Source organism: Physeter macrocephalus, chromosome 14 (genome assembly GCF_002837175.3).
Source record: "Physeter macrocephalus isolate SW-GA chromosome 14, ASM283717v5, whole genome shotgun sequence".
In the NCBI taxonomy this organism is placed as follows: Eukaryota; Metazoa; Chordata; class Mammalia; order Artiodactyla; family Physeteridae; genus Physeter; species Physeter macrocephalus.
The window spans coordinates 68268853-68286703 of record NC_041227.1 but is presented as its reverse complement, the minus strand read 5'-3'; positions in this window follow the sequence as shown (position 1 = coordinate 68286703).

The window sequence follows — 17851 nt, the reverse complement described above, 5'->3', positions numbered from 1 at the left end:
GCTTTTTGGATATGCATACCCTTAATGGCCTGGGCAGTTTCACGAATGTTCTTAAAGTGAACACGAAGATCTGAACTTCTTGATTTGCATGATTTTGTGGGGTTTTCTGGGTCAAGTGAATAGCACACCATTTTTAGAGGTCACCTCAGGCCGCTTACCGGAAAAAGTGCCCTTTCTCCTTCTTAATAGTGTTTTGTGCTGAACAACTGAAGAGACTTCTTTGAATTCCTCATACACATTCTACTACTTTCACCTTGGAGCTTTCAAACTCCTACTTACCCACATTTTAGATATCTCTTTCTCCTTGAAGACTTTCCCACTTCTATTGTACTAATCGGGCTCACTAGGCCAGGGATTCAAACCCCCTCAAGACTCTCTCTGTCCACTTCCTACCTCTATGTGTCAATTTTGTTCTCTCAGGTCAGTTTTTTGCCTATAGAAGGAAAAGTGGTCCCATAGTTCCTCCATTTGCATCTTTGTTTTCTCCTGCCAGTAAGGGACTGCCTCTCCTCCCTTAAATCCATTTTTTAAAATCATGATGAAGAATTCAGACAGCTTGACCAGCCTCAGGTCACTCATGAGCCCTGTAGCTAGAAAAGAAAGACTGCTGGAGACGGCAGCCGCCCCCCAGACCTACAAGAGAGTCTATGCAAAACCAGTTCTCCTAAAAACAAGAAAGTGCTGTTCCCAGAAGCAGGAAGGGGTAGGTGGGCAGACCCAGCAGGAGGAAGCTGCTGTGGGAGGATGCTGGGGGAGGCTGTCACTGTTGGGGGTTCACAGGGAACAGCCTTTGTCTCTGTCCAGAAGAAGCTCTTCTGTGCTGTAAAGCGGTTCATCAACCTTTCTGTAGTGCCAAGAGGCAGCTGAGGCCTTCTGTGCTTGGTGGGCACAACTCTGGGAGGTCACTTTGTGCCAATCCAAGAATGTGAACTTCAAAATTTGTACATAGGGAATTCCCTGGCGGTCCGGTGGTTAGGAGTCTGAGCTTTCACTGCCGGGGACCCTGGTTCCATCCCTGGTGGGGGAACTGAAATCCCGCAAGCCGCTCAGGGCAGCCAAAACAAACAAACAAACAAACAAAAAAACTTGTACATAGATGGAAACTTCATACATTGCTGGTAGCAATGTAAAATGGTGCAGCCCCTCAGAAAACAGGTTGGCAATTTCTCAAAATGTTAAACATAGTTACTCTATGGCCCAGCAATTCCACTCCTGGCTATATTCCCAAGAGAACTGAAAACATGCATCCACACAAAAACTTGTACATGAGTGTTCATCATAGCATTATTCATAATAGTCAAAAATGCTCATCAACTGATAAATGGATAAACAAAGTATAGTATATGCATACAATGGAGTATTATTATTCAGGCATAAAAAGGAATGAAATGGGGAGTTCCCTGGTGGCCTAGTGATTAGGATTCTGGGCTTTCACTGCCATGGCCCCAGATCAATCCCTGGTTGGGGAACTGAGATACCGCAAGCCACACAGCGTGGCAAAAAAAAAAAGGAATGAAATATTGATATATGCTATAACATGGATGAATCTTGAAAACATTATGCTAAATGAAAGAAGACAGACCCAAACATAAAAGGCTATGTATTATATCATTACTTTAATTTATTTTTTAATTCAAGTATAGTTGCTGTACAATATTAAATAAGTTACAGGTGTGCAACATAGTGATTCACAATTTTTAAAGGTTATACTCCATTTATAGTTATTATAAAATATTGGCTATATTTCCCCTGTTGTGCAATATATCCTTGAAGCTTATTTATGTAACACTCCTTTTAAATGAAATGTCTAGAGTAGGTAAGTCCCTAGAGAGAGAAGCTAGATTACTGGTAGCCAGGAGCTGGGGTGATGGAAAATGTGGAGTGATTGCTAACGGGTATGGGGTTTCCTTTTGGGGTAATCTAACATTCTGGATCTAGACAGTGGTGGTGGAAGCACAACTCTATGAATATGCTAAAACTGCTCTAAAAGGGTGAATTTTATGGTCTGTGAATTACACCTCAATAAAACTTATTTTTTAGGGACGTCCCTGGCAGTCCAGTGGTTAAGACTTCGCCTTCCAATGCAGGGGGTGCGGGTTCAACCCCTGGTCGGGGAGCTTAGATCCCACATGCCTCGCGGCCAAAAAAACAAAACAAAAAAAAAAGAAAAAAAAACTGTTATTTTAAAAAATGTGGGGGCTTCCCTGGTGGCGCAGTGGTTGCGCGTCCGCCTGCCGATGCAGGGGAACCGGGTTCGCGCCCCGGTCTGGGAGGATCCCACATGCCGCGGAGCGGCTGGGCCCGTGAGCCATGGCCGCTGGGCCTGCACGTCCGGAGCCTGTGCTCCGCAACGGGAGAGGCCGCGGCAGAGGGAGGCCCGCATACCGCAAAAAAAGAAAAAAAAATAAATAAATAAAAATAAAAATAAATTAAAAATGTGTACATAGAGCTTCCGTGTTGTAATTGCTCACTTAATGTCTGTCTCTACCAGTTGCAAATTCCATGAGGGCGGTGGCTGTGTCTTTTGTATTCCCAGCAGCTGGGGTAGTGCCTGGCACAATAACACGTGCTTAAGAATTATTTGGTGAATGGATGACTGAATGAATGATACCAGCTTAAATGCCACCTCATTCAGGAAACTCCTTCCCCCTCTGCTCCCGAAGAGCACCCCCCCACCACTCTTCTCTTTCATGGAAGGACAGACCCAGGCTGGGAGGAGTCTCCACTCCAGTTTATCACCCCAACTTCTGGGGCCAGCTCCCTGGCCACATCCCCTCGGGCCACTGCAGCTACAGCACTTCATTCCTGGGGCTGGTTTTAGGGTCCCGTTCATCAACACCTGGAGATATGCCTTTCTTCCTACTGAGCTCAGCTATGTGTTTAAGCTTTTCTTCTTTCTTTTTTTTTAAGATCTCCTATTTTATTTTTAATTTTTGGCCGTGCCGCGCGGCTTATGGGATTTTAGTTCCCCAACCAGGGATCCAACCCAGGCCCTCGGCAGAGTCCTAACCACTGGACCATCAGGGAATCCCCTAAGCTTTTTTTCTTAGAAGGTTTTATCTCATATTTCTGTATTTCTATTTCTGTAGTTTCTGTGTTAGCTCAATCCATCATACCAGAACCAGAAATCCCAAAAGGCTTCTATAAGCTTGTTCATGACCCCAAACTTGCTTTGCTGGGTTAGAACACTGTATATTTTCTGTCCAAGTTTTGAGAAAGGTCACAGCAAGGATACAGCAGGACGTTGTAGGTGTGGCAGTTGCTGGCTAGAAATCTCTTTTTTTTTTTGGCCACACTACGCAGCTTGTGGGATCTTAGTTCCTCGACCCGGGATCCAACCCGCGCCCTCAGCAGTGAAAGCCCAGAGTCCTAACCACTGGACCACCAGGGAATTCCCTAAAAATCTTTTTATAACAGAGTCTGTGACATCCCAAGCCTCCCAGTGTCCTTCGGGAAAATCCCACTCAAAGTGAATATCCTACTGAAAGGGGATGGATATGTCATTTTTGCTTTCAAGCGATAATGGATTCTGATATCATTTCATTATTGTCAGCACAGATGAAATGCTCTTTTTATAATACTGGATGAGGAGTGGACTAGTAAACATCCTATGTACATAGATGACCTGCCGACCCACCAGATGAAGAGGCCGTCCACTGAGCACACATCTACATACCAGGCACTGTGTTGGCTTCTGATATGTTATGTTTAAATTTCATAAGCTCTGTACAAGGTAGGTATCATTATCTCCAGTTTCCATGGGAGAAAAGTAAGTCTCAGAGGGCTAAGTACCTGGCCCAATTACTGTAAGAGGTAGAGCTTCAATTAGTACCCAGGCCGATCTGGTTTTTGTTCCCCATCTTTCCACCAGCCCATGTGGCTTCTCTTTGAGAAGGCATCTCTCAATTTGACATGGATGCTCTGTTTGTTCCCAGATGTATGAATGGATTCTTCACCAACCCTTCCCTTCCATTCTACTCTATGCATGTAACCAAGTTCCAAGGTCTTTCCCTGTTCCTGCCTCAATGTAAAACCCAATATATCCCTGTGGTCTGTGGTAGGCTGGACCCAGGGTTAAATGCTGACGTCTGCTCACTGCCATCCCAGATACCACGCTGGGGCAGCCTAAGGCTCCACTGAGATCATTTCCTCCCAAGATCCATGAATCTCAGCATGGCCACCCTGACCACCCAGCCTAAACTTGGTCCCAGAGCTCCAGTAGGAACCCGGAAGCTGGTGACGTTCCCCACCAGGCCCTCACCCCTGCCATCCTGTTCTCAAGATCTTTACCTGTATTTCATTCTGACAACAACCTTTGATGTAGGAATTATTGTTTTCTATGTTTTACAGATAAGAAACTGAGGCTCAGAGAGGCTAAGTAAACTGCCAAAAATCACACAGCTAATAAGTTGTAGAACTGGGATTCAAGCTCCAACAGGCTAGCTTCCTGATCTATGCTCTTAGCTTCTGTGCTATGAGCTAATACACACAGAGAATTTAGATTTCTTTTTCCTTAGCATTTACCACCATATAACATAATATATATATATATATTTTTTAAAATCTCTTTTATGTCTGTCTCTCCCACTAGAATGTAAGCCCCCCAAAGGCAGAGATCTTTGTCTGTTTTGTTAGCTACTGTATCAGCATCTAGAACAGGACCTGACCACAGAGTAGGTACCCAGTAAGTACATTCTGAATGAATGAATGAATGAGCGCTGAAAAAATGTTAGCTATCAGTATCTTTGCACAAATAATAAGCCCACAGCAAATATCTTTTTCCAAATAAAAGAAAAATTCTCCCCCCAGGGACTACTTTTTTCACCACCCAGTAACAAAAGGCAAAAACTCAAAAAAGACTTTGTAATAGAATTTGACCTCTCTGCCTTCAGCACACCTCTCTCAAGTCCTCTGCTTTCCTGAGGATGTCAGTGTCCTTGTGAATGGCCATACAACTCTCCTGACTCATTGTCCCATATCTTCCTCAACTCTGATGACCTTTGCTTCCATTCTACTTCAGCTGCCCACAGGAGTGGTCCTTGTGACCCTTTTGAATGGCCAGATTTCTGAAATCTTAAACATCTATACTCTGCTCTTTGTTCTTCCCTATTATAGCAGATTGCATTTTCCAAGATGGCAGCAATAAGATCTCCCATCCTACATGCTCTTCTTCACTGTGATATTGGCCCTGCTCCCATCCAGAGTTTGGGGCTATGTTCCTTCCCCTTAAATCTGAGAGTCTGACTGTGGCAGAAATGATGCTCTGTGCCTTTTGAGGTCAGATCGTAAACCATTCCTCCATGGTCTTCTTGGGGTGCTTGCTTGTTGAAGCCAGCCACCATGCTGTGAGGAGCCCCAGGACACATGGAGAGGCTGCATTTAGGTCTTTGAGCCAACAGCTGCAGGTCTTAACTGACAGCCAACATCAGTCACCAGACATGGGACTAAAGAAGCCTTTAAGATAACTCCAGGGCTTCCCTGGTGGCGCAATGGTTGAGAATCCGCCTGCCGATGCAGGGGACACGGGTTCGTGCCCCGGTCCAGGAAGATCCCACATGCCGCGGAGCGGCTAGGCCCGTGAGCCATGGCCGCTGAGCCTGTGCTTCCGGAGCTGGTGCTCCGCAACGGGAGAGGCCACAACAGTGAGAGGTCCGCGTACCACAAAAAAAAAAAAAAAAAAAAGATAACTCCAGACTCAGCCACGGCAACAGTATCAGAGACCCAAGTGCAAACCACCTAGCGGAACCCAGTCAACTCCCAGAACCATGAAAAAAAAAAAGATTATTGTTTTAAGCCTCTAAAGTTTTGGGTTTATACATTATGAAGTAAGAGTAATTGAAACACCCTTCTTTTCTTCTAGTCTCTCCCTAGAGACCTGCTGTGTCCTAATCAACGTTTTCCCCATTGTCCCAGCAGGTGACAGGTTGGGACATCTCCCTGATCTTCATGGCTATTTCAAGACCATTTTTCATCCTGCTTGGTTAACCTAAATGTCTCTCTCTTCTCCCGCAGTCTATCACCTTAAATACTCAATCTACGTGATGGTAGCAAGCCCTGACTTTGCAGGGTTCCCTCCCTAAGAATTTCTGAGATTCTCTGAGGAGGGTCATATGCCACCCATAAAGAGATGAGTTAATTTGTCCATGGTCCACACTCCAGCCAGCAGTGAAGCCAAATACAAGCTGCACCTGGCCCTCCCTGCACAGCACACTTTCTCTTCTTGCATATATTTTCTACACTATGAGAATGAGAACACTTTTGAGCTAATCGATGTGCGTGCTTTCTATTTAAAGGAAGACAATAAATAACCCCTGCCAAGTTGCTGAATTCCTAGTGGGAGTGAAACCCAATCCCCCTAAAAGTGAGTTCCCTTATGGAGTCTATGATTAATCTCTCTCCAAAACTTTATTCCCTTTCTTGTCCCCTCTGACCTCAATCCTCTGCTAAATGAACACTCATCAGAGTCAGATGACAAGAATGGCTATTGTCAGTAACATCGTTAATGTGCTATAATTGTTATTATAGATATCATCTTAATGTACAAACTCAGGTTGTTTCTCCAGAGCAAGATGAGCTAACGGGCCCCGAGACATGGACAACCTGGCCAGAGAATCATACACCAGATACATCCTGACTCCCAAAACTATGATTAAGAAATGTCACAGAAAGCAACCAACTCAGCCAGCTTTATCTGTGAAACAAGGAAATAAAGGCTTACTTCTCTTAAAAGAGAAAGAAACAAAGAGAGAGAGAGAGAGAGAGAGAGAAAGAGAGAAAGAAAGAAAGAAAGGGAGAAATGTCACAGAAAATTGGTGTAGCCACTAAGGAAAACAGCATGGAGTTTCCTTAAAACACTAAAAATAGAGTTACCATATGATCCAGCAATCCCACTCCTGGGCATATATCCAGAAACAATGAAAACTCTAATTCGAAAAGATACATGCACACCAATGTTCATAGCAGCACTATTTACTACAGCCAAGACATGGAAACAACCCAAGTGCCCATCAACAGACGATTGGTTTAAGATGTGATACACACATACACACACACACACACAAACACACACACACACACACACACACACACACACACACAGGAATATTACTCAGCCATAAAAAAGAATGAAACACTGCCATTTGCAGCAATGTGATAGACAGAGAATATCATACTAAGTGAAGTAAGTCAGACAAAGACAAATATTATATGATATCACTTATATGAGGAATCTAAAAAAATAATACAAATGAATCTATATACAAAAAGAAACAGACTCACAGAAATAGAAAACAAACGTATGGTTCCCAAAGGGGAAAGGGAGGGAGGGAGGGATAAATTAGGAGTATGGGATTAAGAGATATAAACTACTATACATAAAATAGATAAGTAACAAGGATTTACTGTATAGCACAGGGAACTATATTCAATATCTTGTAATAACCTATAATAGAAAATAATCTGAAAAAAATATATATATAACTGAATCGCTTTGCTGTACACCTAAAACTAACACAATATTGTCAATCAAATATACATACTTCAATTTTTAAAATGTCACAGAAATGTCACAAGATGATGATTAATCTCAGCCTTTTTGTTCTTCCCCTTTAAAAAATCCCCAAACTCAAAGCCCAGGATGGAGTGGATCTGAGGCTTGTCTCCCACTCCCTTGCTTGGTGCCCTGTAATTGCAGTAATTCCGTACTTTGCTGCAAACTTCTGCTGGCAGTTTGGCTTTCTGCACTGCAGGCACATAAGCCCTTTGCTCGGTTTCAGGATCAGGTGTTAAAAACATATGTATATATATAACTGATTCACTTTGTTATAAAGCAGAAACTAACACACCAAAAAAAAAAAAACCACACACAAAAACAGTTGCCTTCAAATATAACTCCTATGAATGTTTATCCTTTGTTTATTTTAAAATTTCCTAATTAGAGGCTTTCCAAGATACTCTGTGAATTCCTGAACAATTCAGAGGAAGCCCAAGAATAAATTATTCAAAAATCATTAACAAAAGGCTTTACCTTCTCTCATAATTTAGTTGGCAATCTTTTCTTGCTGATATAGAAAATATTTTTTAGAAGAGGACTCTGTGTTAGGAACAAGGCTTCTTCTAGCAATCTTCTGGCCAAAGAGATAGCAACAGTACCTGTCTCAAAGTGTCTGAGGAGGATTAAATGCATGGTGCCTGGCACATAGTAAGTGCCCAATAAATGCTAATTATTGTCATCTTAATCCTTGTCTCTATGGGTAAAAGAAAAATGAAGCATTCGGTGAAATTTAATTCTTCCAGAAGCGATGGCTTAAAATAAACTGCTATTTGAAAACTAAAATTATCATATTGGGTAAATGCTATCCAAAATTTAACTGATCTGTATTTCAATAACTCCATGAAACACATAAATTTGTGTAGTTACTTAGAAGAACAATTAGCAATTAATTTTTTTTTTTTTTGGCCACACTGCACAGCTTATGGGATCTTAGTTCCCCCACCAGGGATTGAACCCACACCCTCGGGAGCGAAATCGCAGAGTTCTAAACACTGGACCGCCAGGGAATTCCCTTAACAACTAATTTAAAGTGCACATTCCTGGGCTTTGCTTCTTCCCTGATTCCCAGCAGAGGAGAGACCTGGGAATGTGTACTTTTGTCAAATCCTCTAGGTGATCCTTACAATCAGACAAATTCTGGCAGTAATATTGATTGGAGGGTTAATGAGTGCATGGCTTTCCTGGGGAGGCTGATTAGTACCCCTACCTTGAATATTCTCCAGGTTAAATGATGTTGGCCCTAGAGCGGCTGTTTTCAAATTCTAATGTGCTCAAAAATCACCTGAAGAGTTGTTAAAAATTCAGATTCTTGGTGCTACCACCAAGAGATTCTGATTCAGAGATCTGGGGGGCACTCAGCAATCTACATTTTTCAACCAGCCCCTCCCCTCCAGGGCAAGTCTTTGAGAAGCACTTTCAACACTGGTCATTCACACGCTAGAGAGAAGCCAGACATATTTTTTAAAAGAAAAAGTCTGACTTTGCTGTGTAATTTGAATTTCCCAGACCTCATCAATGTGTGCAAATAAACAAGGTTACATTAAAATTGTAACTGAGGCTTGTGAATTTTGAACACCAGATGATTGTGCAATAATCAGTTCTCCTCCCCAGGTTTATCTGGAGATCTCAAAAAAAGTGTCTTCGAGTATGTGGGTGTTGTCTTTTTATTTGCCACACTGACGGTTCAAATCTCAGCTCCATTATTTAACAAGGGGGGCAAGTTACTGTTGCTTATCTATTGCTGCCTCACGAATTATCCCAAAACTTAGTGGCTTAAAACAGCAACAACTGTTTTGTTATTTCTCAAGGTTTCTGTGGGTTGGGAGTTTAAGAAAGGCTTGGTTGGTGCAGCATCTCCCCATATGGTTGAAATCAGACAGGGGTTAGAATTGGGGCAGTAGGGGGAAGGAGAAACAAGGGCTGGCTGGGTATCTCTCACTCTCCCTCTTTATGTAGTTTCAGGACCTCTCTATGTGGTCATACCAGGTGGGTTAGTTTGAGCTTCCTCACAGCATGGCTTCCTCAGGCCACTCCTTCCATGGCAGCTCAGGGCTTCAGGATAAGTGTTCCAGTAAACAAGTTGAAAAGGGCATCTCCTTTTCTGACCTAGCCTTGGAAGTCACATTGCCTCATTTCTGCTGCATTCTGTAGGTTACAAGAGAGTCAGAAGCCTGCCCAGATTCAAGCAGAGGGGAATAAACACCATCGCTCAGTGGTAGGAGGATCAAGGGCACATTGCAGAATAACATGTGGGTTAAGCAATATGGTGGCAGCTTTGGAAATCTTTGGAAATCTCAATCTGCGACATAACAACCTCTATCCAAGCCTAACTTTCTCATCTGTAAAAGAAGGATAATAGTAGTATCTACCTTATAGTGTTGTAGTGAGGACTAAGTGAATAAATACATGGAAAGCACTTAGAATAGTATCTGGCATGCTCCATAAACACTAGCTAATATTATCACCGGTACTATCATCAATATTTCCATTGCTCACTGAACCAGGACTATGCAGTCATGGCCCTCCTAGATCCTCAGAAGTGCCTGAGTCCAAGTACACCACTGCCTCTGGCCTCTATTTCCCTAATCACTGTCACTGTCTGTAAATCTTCCACCATGGCTAGTGCCCCTGTTGGCTGAGCCAAGACCCTGCAGCCGCGGGTCCCCATAACTTCTCAGCGATGCCAATGAGTGGACCACACAGGACTGGCTGCAATCCACTGCTGTCACTGCCTCAGTGTCATTATTGCCACAATCCCAAACTCTGACAGGCAGCCCAATATTTCCACAGAGGAGGGTGTGGTGAGACCCACAGGCCTTGTGTCAGGGACGGTAGATGCAATGGCAGCATTAGTTTCTGGAGGTGACAGTGACAGGGTTCTGGTGCCAGTAGGGGGGCAGGCCAGGTGTCCAGCTAGGGCATCAGGGAGGGATGTCTTCACCAGAGCAGCTCCCAGACAGGACCTGGGCCTTTGTTGCTGCCTATGGAGCTTCCCATCATGTTTTCCCTGACCATCCAGAAATTTTGCAAACTATCCAATATCATTTTAATAAATTTCTGTTCCTTTTGAATTAGCCAGAGCTGATTGTGATGCTTGCCCATAGTACCTCAACCAGTACTGGAACTTTTAGCATTTTTTAACTTCAGAAGCTTCCGAGCACAGTGCCCTCAGCAGGGACACAAGCTCTATGAGAATGCCCTGGCTCAGAAGACGTAAGGCCTGCCAAGGGGCTGTGGGCATTAACCAAGGAGGCCAGAGCAGGGGGAATGAACATGGTGATGCCCTGGGGTAACAAACCTGCCAGTTCTCAGGAGTACCAAGAAGACACACTAGAAGACTCTCTCCAAGGGCAGGAGGAGGCAGGAGGAAGATACTATGACAGCAGGTGAGGCTAAGACCCAGAGACATTTGGGATATTCATAACTCTTGACGTGACCTTCTATTTACCCACAGGCTGAGGCAGGCCCTAGGAAACCTGTTAGTCCACAACAACCTCCACGAGCCACCAGGAGACCTGTTGCCCAGGTCCTGGTCACAGTACGTAACCTCAAAATAGGAGCCATCAAGGCTTGTTAGAATGTCTGGGGTTGAGAAGGAAAGAATTCTGAAATTCGTTGTTTGTTTACATTTTTAAAAAATTATTTATTTATTTTTGGCTGCGTTGGGTCTTTGCTGCTGCATGAGGGCTTTCTCTAGTTGAGTCGAGCTGGGGCTACTCTTCGCTGCAGTGCGCGGGTGCCACTCTTCGTTGCAGTGCGCGGGCTTCTCATTGCGGTGACTTCTCTTGTTGCAGAGCAGGGGCTCTAGGCGTGTGGACTTCAGTAGTTGTGAGACATGGGCTCAGTAGTTGTGGCTCAAGGGCTTAGTTGCTCCATGGCATGTGGGATCTTCCCGGACCAGGGCTCGAACTTGTGTCCCCTGCATTAGCAGGCGGATTCTTAACCACTGCACCACCAGGGAAGCCCCTAAATTTTTAATTGATATATATATATATCAACTTGGGTTTTTTTAAAACAAACAATGTTTGTTTGTCTTTACCCGTAGCAGATGATACAGGAAGGTGGTATAAAGAGAGGGAGAAAGGGGCAGAAAATAGGGAAAATAGAAAAAGAGAGAGGGAAAATAGGTTAAAGCTGACGATATCACTTTCATACAACTCTAGAGAATTTAGGTAGCAGCATGAAATGTCCAATTCAGATGATTCAGGGTGTGCTGGTAGCATCATCCCCATCCTCAGGGAAGCCTAGAGTTCATTTCTCAATGAAGATACTTCAAGGTTGGGATGCCCAGCCATAGGGAGGGAGGAGTCCAGGATCTGGCCAGGAGTGGGTCACTTAACCTGTCTTTGCCTCAATGTCCTCAAAGGAACAAGACAAGTGAGGACTCAGGCACCTGTTCTTGAAGAAGAAAGAAAAAAGGAGTCTCAGGAGTATCTTTAACAATGCTATCGGACTTCCCTTGTGGTGCAGTGGTTAAGAATCCACCTGCCAATGCAGGGAACATGGGTTCAAGCCCTGGTCGGAGAAGATCCCACGTGCCCGGAGCAACTAAGTCCGTGCACCACAACTACTGAGCCCACGAGCCACAACTACCGAAGCCTGTGTGCCTAGAGCCAGTGCTCTGCAACAAAGAGAACCCACCACAGTGAGAAGCCCGCGCACTGCAATGAAGAGTAGCCCCCGCTCGCCACAACTGGAGAAAGCCCGCGCACAGCAACGAAGACCCAACGCAGCCAAAAATTAATTGATTAATTAATTAATTAAAAAAAAACAATGCTATGGGACAGTTCAGTTCAGGAACAGAACTGCTAAAGTACAGTTTGTTCTGTAAAGGAGCTACTGCAAAGGAGTCACGACTGCACACCCTGCCCCTGAATCTGCTCACACCAGCAGCCCTCTGCACAGCTGGCCAGTTAATCCTGTACCAGCAACTGTGGCCACTTAAGCCTTCTTATTTCATGAGGATGAAAAAAAATGAATGCTCGTTTTTTGGAGCAAAGAATGTGTCTCTGAAAATTACAGCTGAAAGGAACTTTCTAGATGACTGAGTCCAACCCCTTTGATAGCAAATTTCAGTCAAATTCAATCTAAAAGCAAAACACTTGATACACTAAAAGGAGTTCTGGTCAATAAAACAATGTTAAGAGAGTGACGGTTTTTGACAATCTTGAATGATGTATTGGTTATTTACTGCTGCATAACAAATTACCCCCAAACCTTAAACCTTTAGTGGCTTAAAACAACAAGAGTTATTGGAACTTCCCTGGCAGTCCAGTGGTTAAGACTCTGTGCTTCCACTGCAGAGAGCATGGGTTCGATCCCTTGTTGGAGAACTAAGATCCTGCATGCCTCGTGGTGCAGCCAAATAAATAAATAAAAATAAAAGAACAATAGTCATTATCTCACAGTTTCTCTCAGTCAGGAATCTAGGTTCCCAGGAATCCACAGCTTAGCTGTGTGCTCTGTCTCAGGGTTTCTCACAAGGCTGTGTCAAGGTTTCAGCCAAGGCTGCAGTCTTATCTGAAGGTTTGACTGGAGAAGGGGCTGCTTCAAAGCTTCCTCACATGGTTTTGGCAAGATTCACTTCCTCACTGGTTGTTGGACTGGGAGCCTTAGTTCCTTGATGACTGTTGCCCAGAGATAAACCTCAGTTCCTTACTATCTGAGCCTCCCCAGGTAGCAACTTGCTTCATCAGGGTAAGCAAGCAGAGAGAGCAAGAGAGAGTGCCAGCTAAAAGAAAGTGGTAATGAGATGGAAGTCCCAGTCTTTTGTAAGTAACCTAATCATGGAAGTGACATCCGATCATCTTTGTGTATTCTATTCCTTAGAATCCAGGAATCAGGTGCAACCCACACTTAAGAGGAAGCTATTACACAAGGGAGTGAATACCAAGAGGCAGGATTATTGGGAGTCATGTCAGAAGCTGCCTACAGATGGTGTATAGAAGGTAGGGAAGGGGTTAGAATCACGGAAATGCAGAATTTTCTGGTTGAAAAGAAAAGGCCCCGTAAATTCCGCCACCCACATGATGCCTGAATTCCCATTAGCTCCCTGACAAGCGGCTTCTCGTTCTACATCTACACAATGACATGGTTAGAAATGGTCTCCTAGTCATACTGGACGAGAAACCATCTGCCTATGATGTTCACCCATGCCCGTGCAGGCACCTTACAACCTGCAAAAATGGCGGAAAGGTCAGAAGATTCTATTCTCTTTAAATGATGGCTAGCTGCTTTCGCAAAAGCTGAAAGGTAAATTACAAATAAAGATTTGGTCTAATTTTTTTTTTTTTTTTTTTTTTGTGGTATGCGGGTCCCCCCCCGCCGCGGCCTCTCCCGTTGCGGTGCACAGGCTCCGGACGCGCAGGCCCACCGGCCACGGCCCACGGGCCCAGCCGCTCCGCGGCATGCGGGATCCTCCCAGACCGGGGCGCGAACCCGGCTCCCCCGCATCGGCAGGCAGACGCGCAACCACTGCGCCACCAGGGAGGCCCTTGGTCTAATTTTTAAAGTAACCTGGAATATGTAGAATGTTTCTGCAATTATTAGTCCACGTATTTTGACATATAAAACACCAAAGATCTCTCAAAGGAGCTGGACAAATCAGCAAGTGTTAAAGAAAACAGCAGTGGGAGTGTCTAGTACAACCAAACCGGTCATCAAAGTCAGCAGTTAAAAATTCCAGAACCAAGAAAATAAATGGATCAAAAGAAAGGAAAGGCCCTTGTGCTTTACTCCTTTCACACGAAGGATATTTTTCATGTGTAATTCTGAATTTGGCAAGATGTCTGAACTATGGCTCAGTGACTGGCAGACAGCATTTCAGAGTTTACAGCACGCTCTCTGGGAAACTGTCATAGCCAAAGTTATGGCATCATGTTTGACCCTCACTTATCCACAAGACCTGGCTCAAACGGCTGTTCATAAACGTCAACTTTAGTGTCAAAAGACATAAGATTGTAGAAGGTAATTAAGGTTATCAAAAAGCAATGAAGCCAAGAAGGAAGGAAAAAAGGAAGGAAAGGAGGAAGGAGGGGAGGAAGGTCCCTTCCTTCAAGTACTTCCCCCTCATTTTGGATGAATCCAAGATTATAGGAATACATTAATACCTACTTTCACGACCACAGCACTGTTTTGGGGTGTGTGCTTATTAGAAAACCAATCAACTAATTAACTCATAGAACGGCCAAGATGAAAAGGATCTTGAGGAACATGTGGTCTTATCCCTAATTTCAAAGATGAGGAAATCAGGTTCCACAGAGGCTAAATTACTCACCAAGTAGACAGAGAAGAGGGACACTTAGGTCAACCGTTCCCACAAGGGGTCCAACGAGGAACAGCTGAAGCCAACACGGTAGTGTCTCCTCCTACAGGGACAACCAGTTCCCTTTGCCTCTCGCACACCCTCCAGCAAGCAGGATTTCTCAACTTTGTGTTTGTGCAAACCATTGAGCAGCGCCAGCTCCTGCACCAAGAAGCTCTCCACTCTGTTTGCAATGGAGGGCAAAGGCTGCGATGGTTCGGCCCGCTCCCAACTCTCTCCACAGAGGCCTGAAAACACATTTGTTGTTCCTAGTTAGGTGAGTAGAGACCAGGCCCATCGAGGAGGGGTAGAAGTGGCCAGACCAGCCTCAGGGATTGTGAGGTCCTGTCCTGATCCCTCTGATGGCTGGAGAGGGCACTGAGGACTGGGCCATCCAGAATGACTGCCCAGCACCACAGCCAGCAGGTCTCTGGGGGTCCAACCCACGAGGCACCTGCCAGTCCTGACTGAGTGCTCTGAGCTGGGTGACCATGCCAAGTGACATCCCCAGGGGGCCTCCAGGGTGCCCCCCAACTCCGGGGAGAAGTCAAGGTCAGCCCCAGGCACACACAGTACTGGTGCACAGCAGTAAAAGAGGACAGTGCTGGTCCAGATCTCGCTGAGGGTCAGTGGGGACAGTTGTGGGCCTGGAAGAACCCCCAGGGAGAAGCCAAGGCCAAGAGCAGGCAAGGTTCCGGCCAGACACCTGCCTAGTACAGGGTCTTTTCTCCTCCTCTTCTTTCTCTGCTTGGAGTGTGATTCCTCACGTGTGCCAGATCCCATGCACCCTGTTGTGGGCCTCTCCTTCGGGTATTGTGTCACCCTGTGCTTTTTCTTGCACTTCTCTCTGAAACGAGCTCATTCCCTTAAAAAAAAAAAAGAGGGCTTAAAGTTACTTTCCTCTTGAAGTAAAAGAAAAATAGTCAACCAGAGGAGAGAATTAACTGTTACTATTCTAGAAGACTTCACTGGCCACCACACAGGGAACAGACAGGAAAGGGGGTAAACCCTCAAAGAATTCTGAAGCTAATGTTAGTGAAGGTTGAAATAATTTGTCTGCTTTTCTCTATGTTTTCCCTCAGCCCAAATGAAACCTAACTTTTAGCTCTAGATGCAAGATCGAAAAAACACGGAAATGTAAGACAACACGTTGAAAAGACCAAAGAGTGGAAGGAAGACGGTTGTATCCAGAGGTGTTCAGTGAAATCAGATGCTAAGAGATCAGGAAAGGAGAAAATGGAGGATGAAGAGGGGGACATTTCAAGAGTTGAGCAGGTTATTTTTTTTATCAAACATAGTGTTTACTGGACTCTCCTCCATTAAAATATTGCCCATGGAAATAAGATTAATATTTATTCCCTATGGTTCCCAGAATACCAAAAAAAAGAGGAGAGAGAAAGACAGGGGAGGAAGTTAAAAAGAGAAGGAGGGTTTGAAGGAGAAGTGGGGAAATCCCCAGAAAATTCCAGGCAGGACGAAGCCCTTGCTTCACTACTCTCCCCTCCAATTCTGAATTTACCTCCAGAAAGGATTCCAAGCCCTATTTTGACTTCTCTCTCCTATTTCTCAATCCATGCTTGTTCCTCAAGTATTTAGTTAGGGAGGAAAGCTGTGAGCTAGTACAATCTGCTCCCCTACCACCTCTGGAATTTTCCCCGTGGAAATTGGACACAATAAACTCAGACAATGGAAGCATTCACTCCAGGGCAGCCAGGGATGCCTTTGTTCTGGTGAACCAGAATGAAGCTTAACTAAATATGCCAGGGAGCAACTTAAAGTGGAAATGGAAAATGACTTTCCACTTGGAGAGAGAGTAAAACACATTAGCAAGAGATTTTGGGTCTAAGAAAATCCGATGAGTTACAGAGGATCATTTTCATTCTGGCCTAGTGAGATCATGGTTGAAGTTAAGTTAACGATTAAAGTTTGAGAAAAGTGCCTACGTATTTCATTTCTTTAAAGTCGTATTCCCCCCACCATTTTATTGAGGTATGACTGACATATAGAAAGCTGTACATATTTAACGCATACAACTTGATGTGTTTGGGGGTACAACTGTGTCCTCTTTTGGATCATATGGTAATTAGAATGCGTAAACATTTTAGACACACAGACATGGTACCTGGATCATTTAAAAGGCAATGTGTCATTATACTAGGAAGTGTCTAAATTTAGCTGTTTTGTAGAGAGTTCTATCTCTGATTAAAAGAGGGAGTTTAAAAGATTCCAACTAGGAACTACTGCACTGCTCTGGGCCAGAAATGATTATCGCTAGATTGAGAGTATGATGGTGGGGATGACGGAGAGGAAGAGGCAGACAAGAGAGATGGTCCAGAGATACAACCAAATGGGACCTGGAGAGCAAGTGGATCTGGTGGCATGGGTAAAGGGAGAAGTCAAGAAGGCTCCCAGGTGCCCGGGTGAGATGGCCAGTTACAGCACATGGCAGTGCCAGTCACTGAGCTGGCAGATAAAGCTGGGAGAATACATACCATCACTCAGCCAGTCAATACACTCTGACCAAGAGCCTGCAGAGGGCCACTGTCTCCAGCCCCATGACAGACATCTCACCCGCCCTGACTGCCTGTCTTCACGATTACAAAATGAAGCTTGTTTTAAGAATCCAATAACATCATTGTGTTTAACAGTTGCTGTAGATATTCAGAAGTCCTCAGACAGTGCACATTTAATGAATCTTATAAGTAAAAAAATTAGATAAAAGTAAGTGAACTCCATGAAGCCAAGAATTATGCCTTTGGGATGTTCCATTTGGTAATCCCTCCTTCTGCACCCTATGCCACTTAACAAGCACGCTGGGAGAACAGGGGATGGAGGAGGTGTGCAAGGGGCTGAGGGACACAAGCCACGGTGACACCCTCCTCCACCTGGCCGCCAGTTTGTCCATTCCTTTCTATAATCCACTCATTTAAAAAGAGTTTCCCGGGCTTCCCTGGTGGCGCAGTGGTTGAGAGTCCGCCTGCCGATGCAGGGGACAC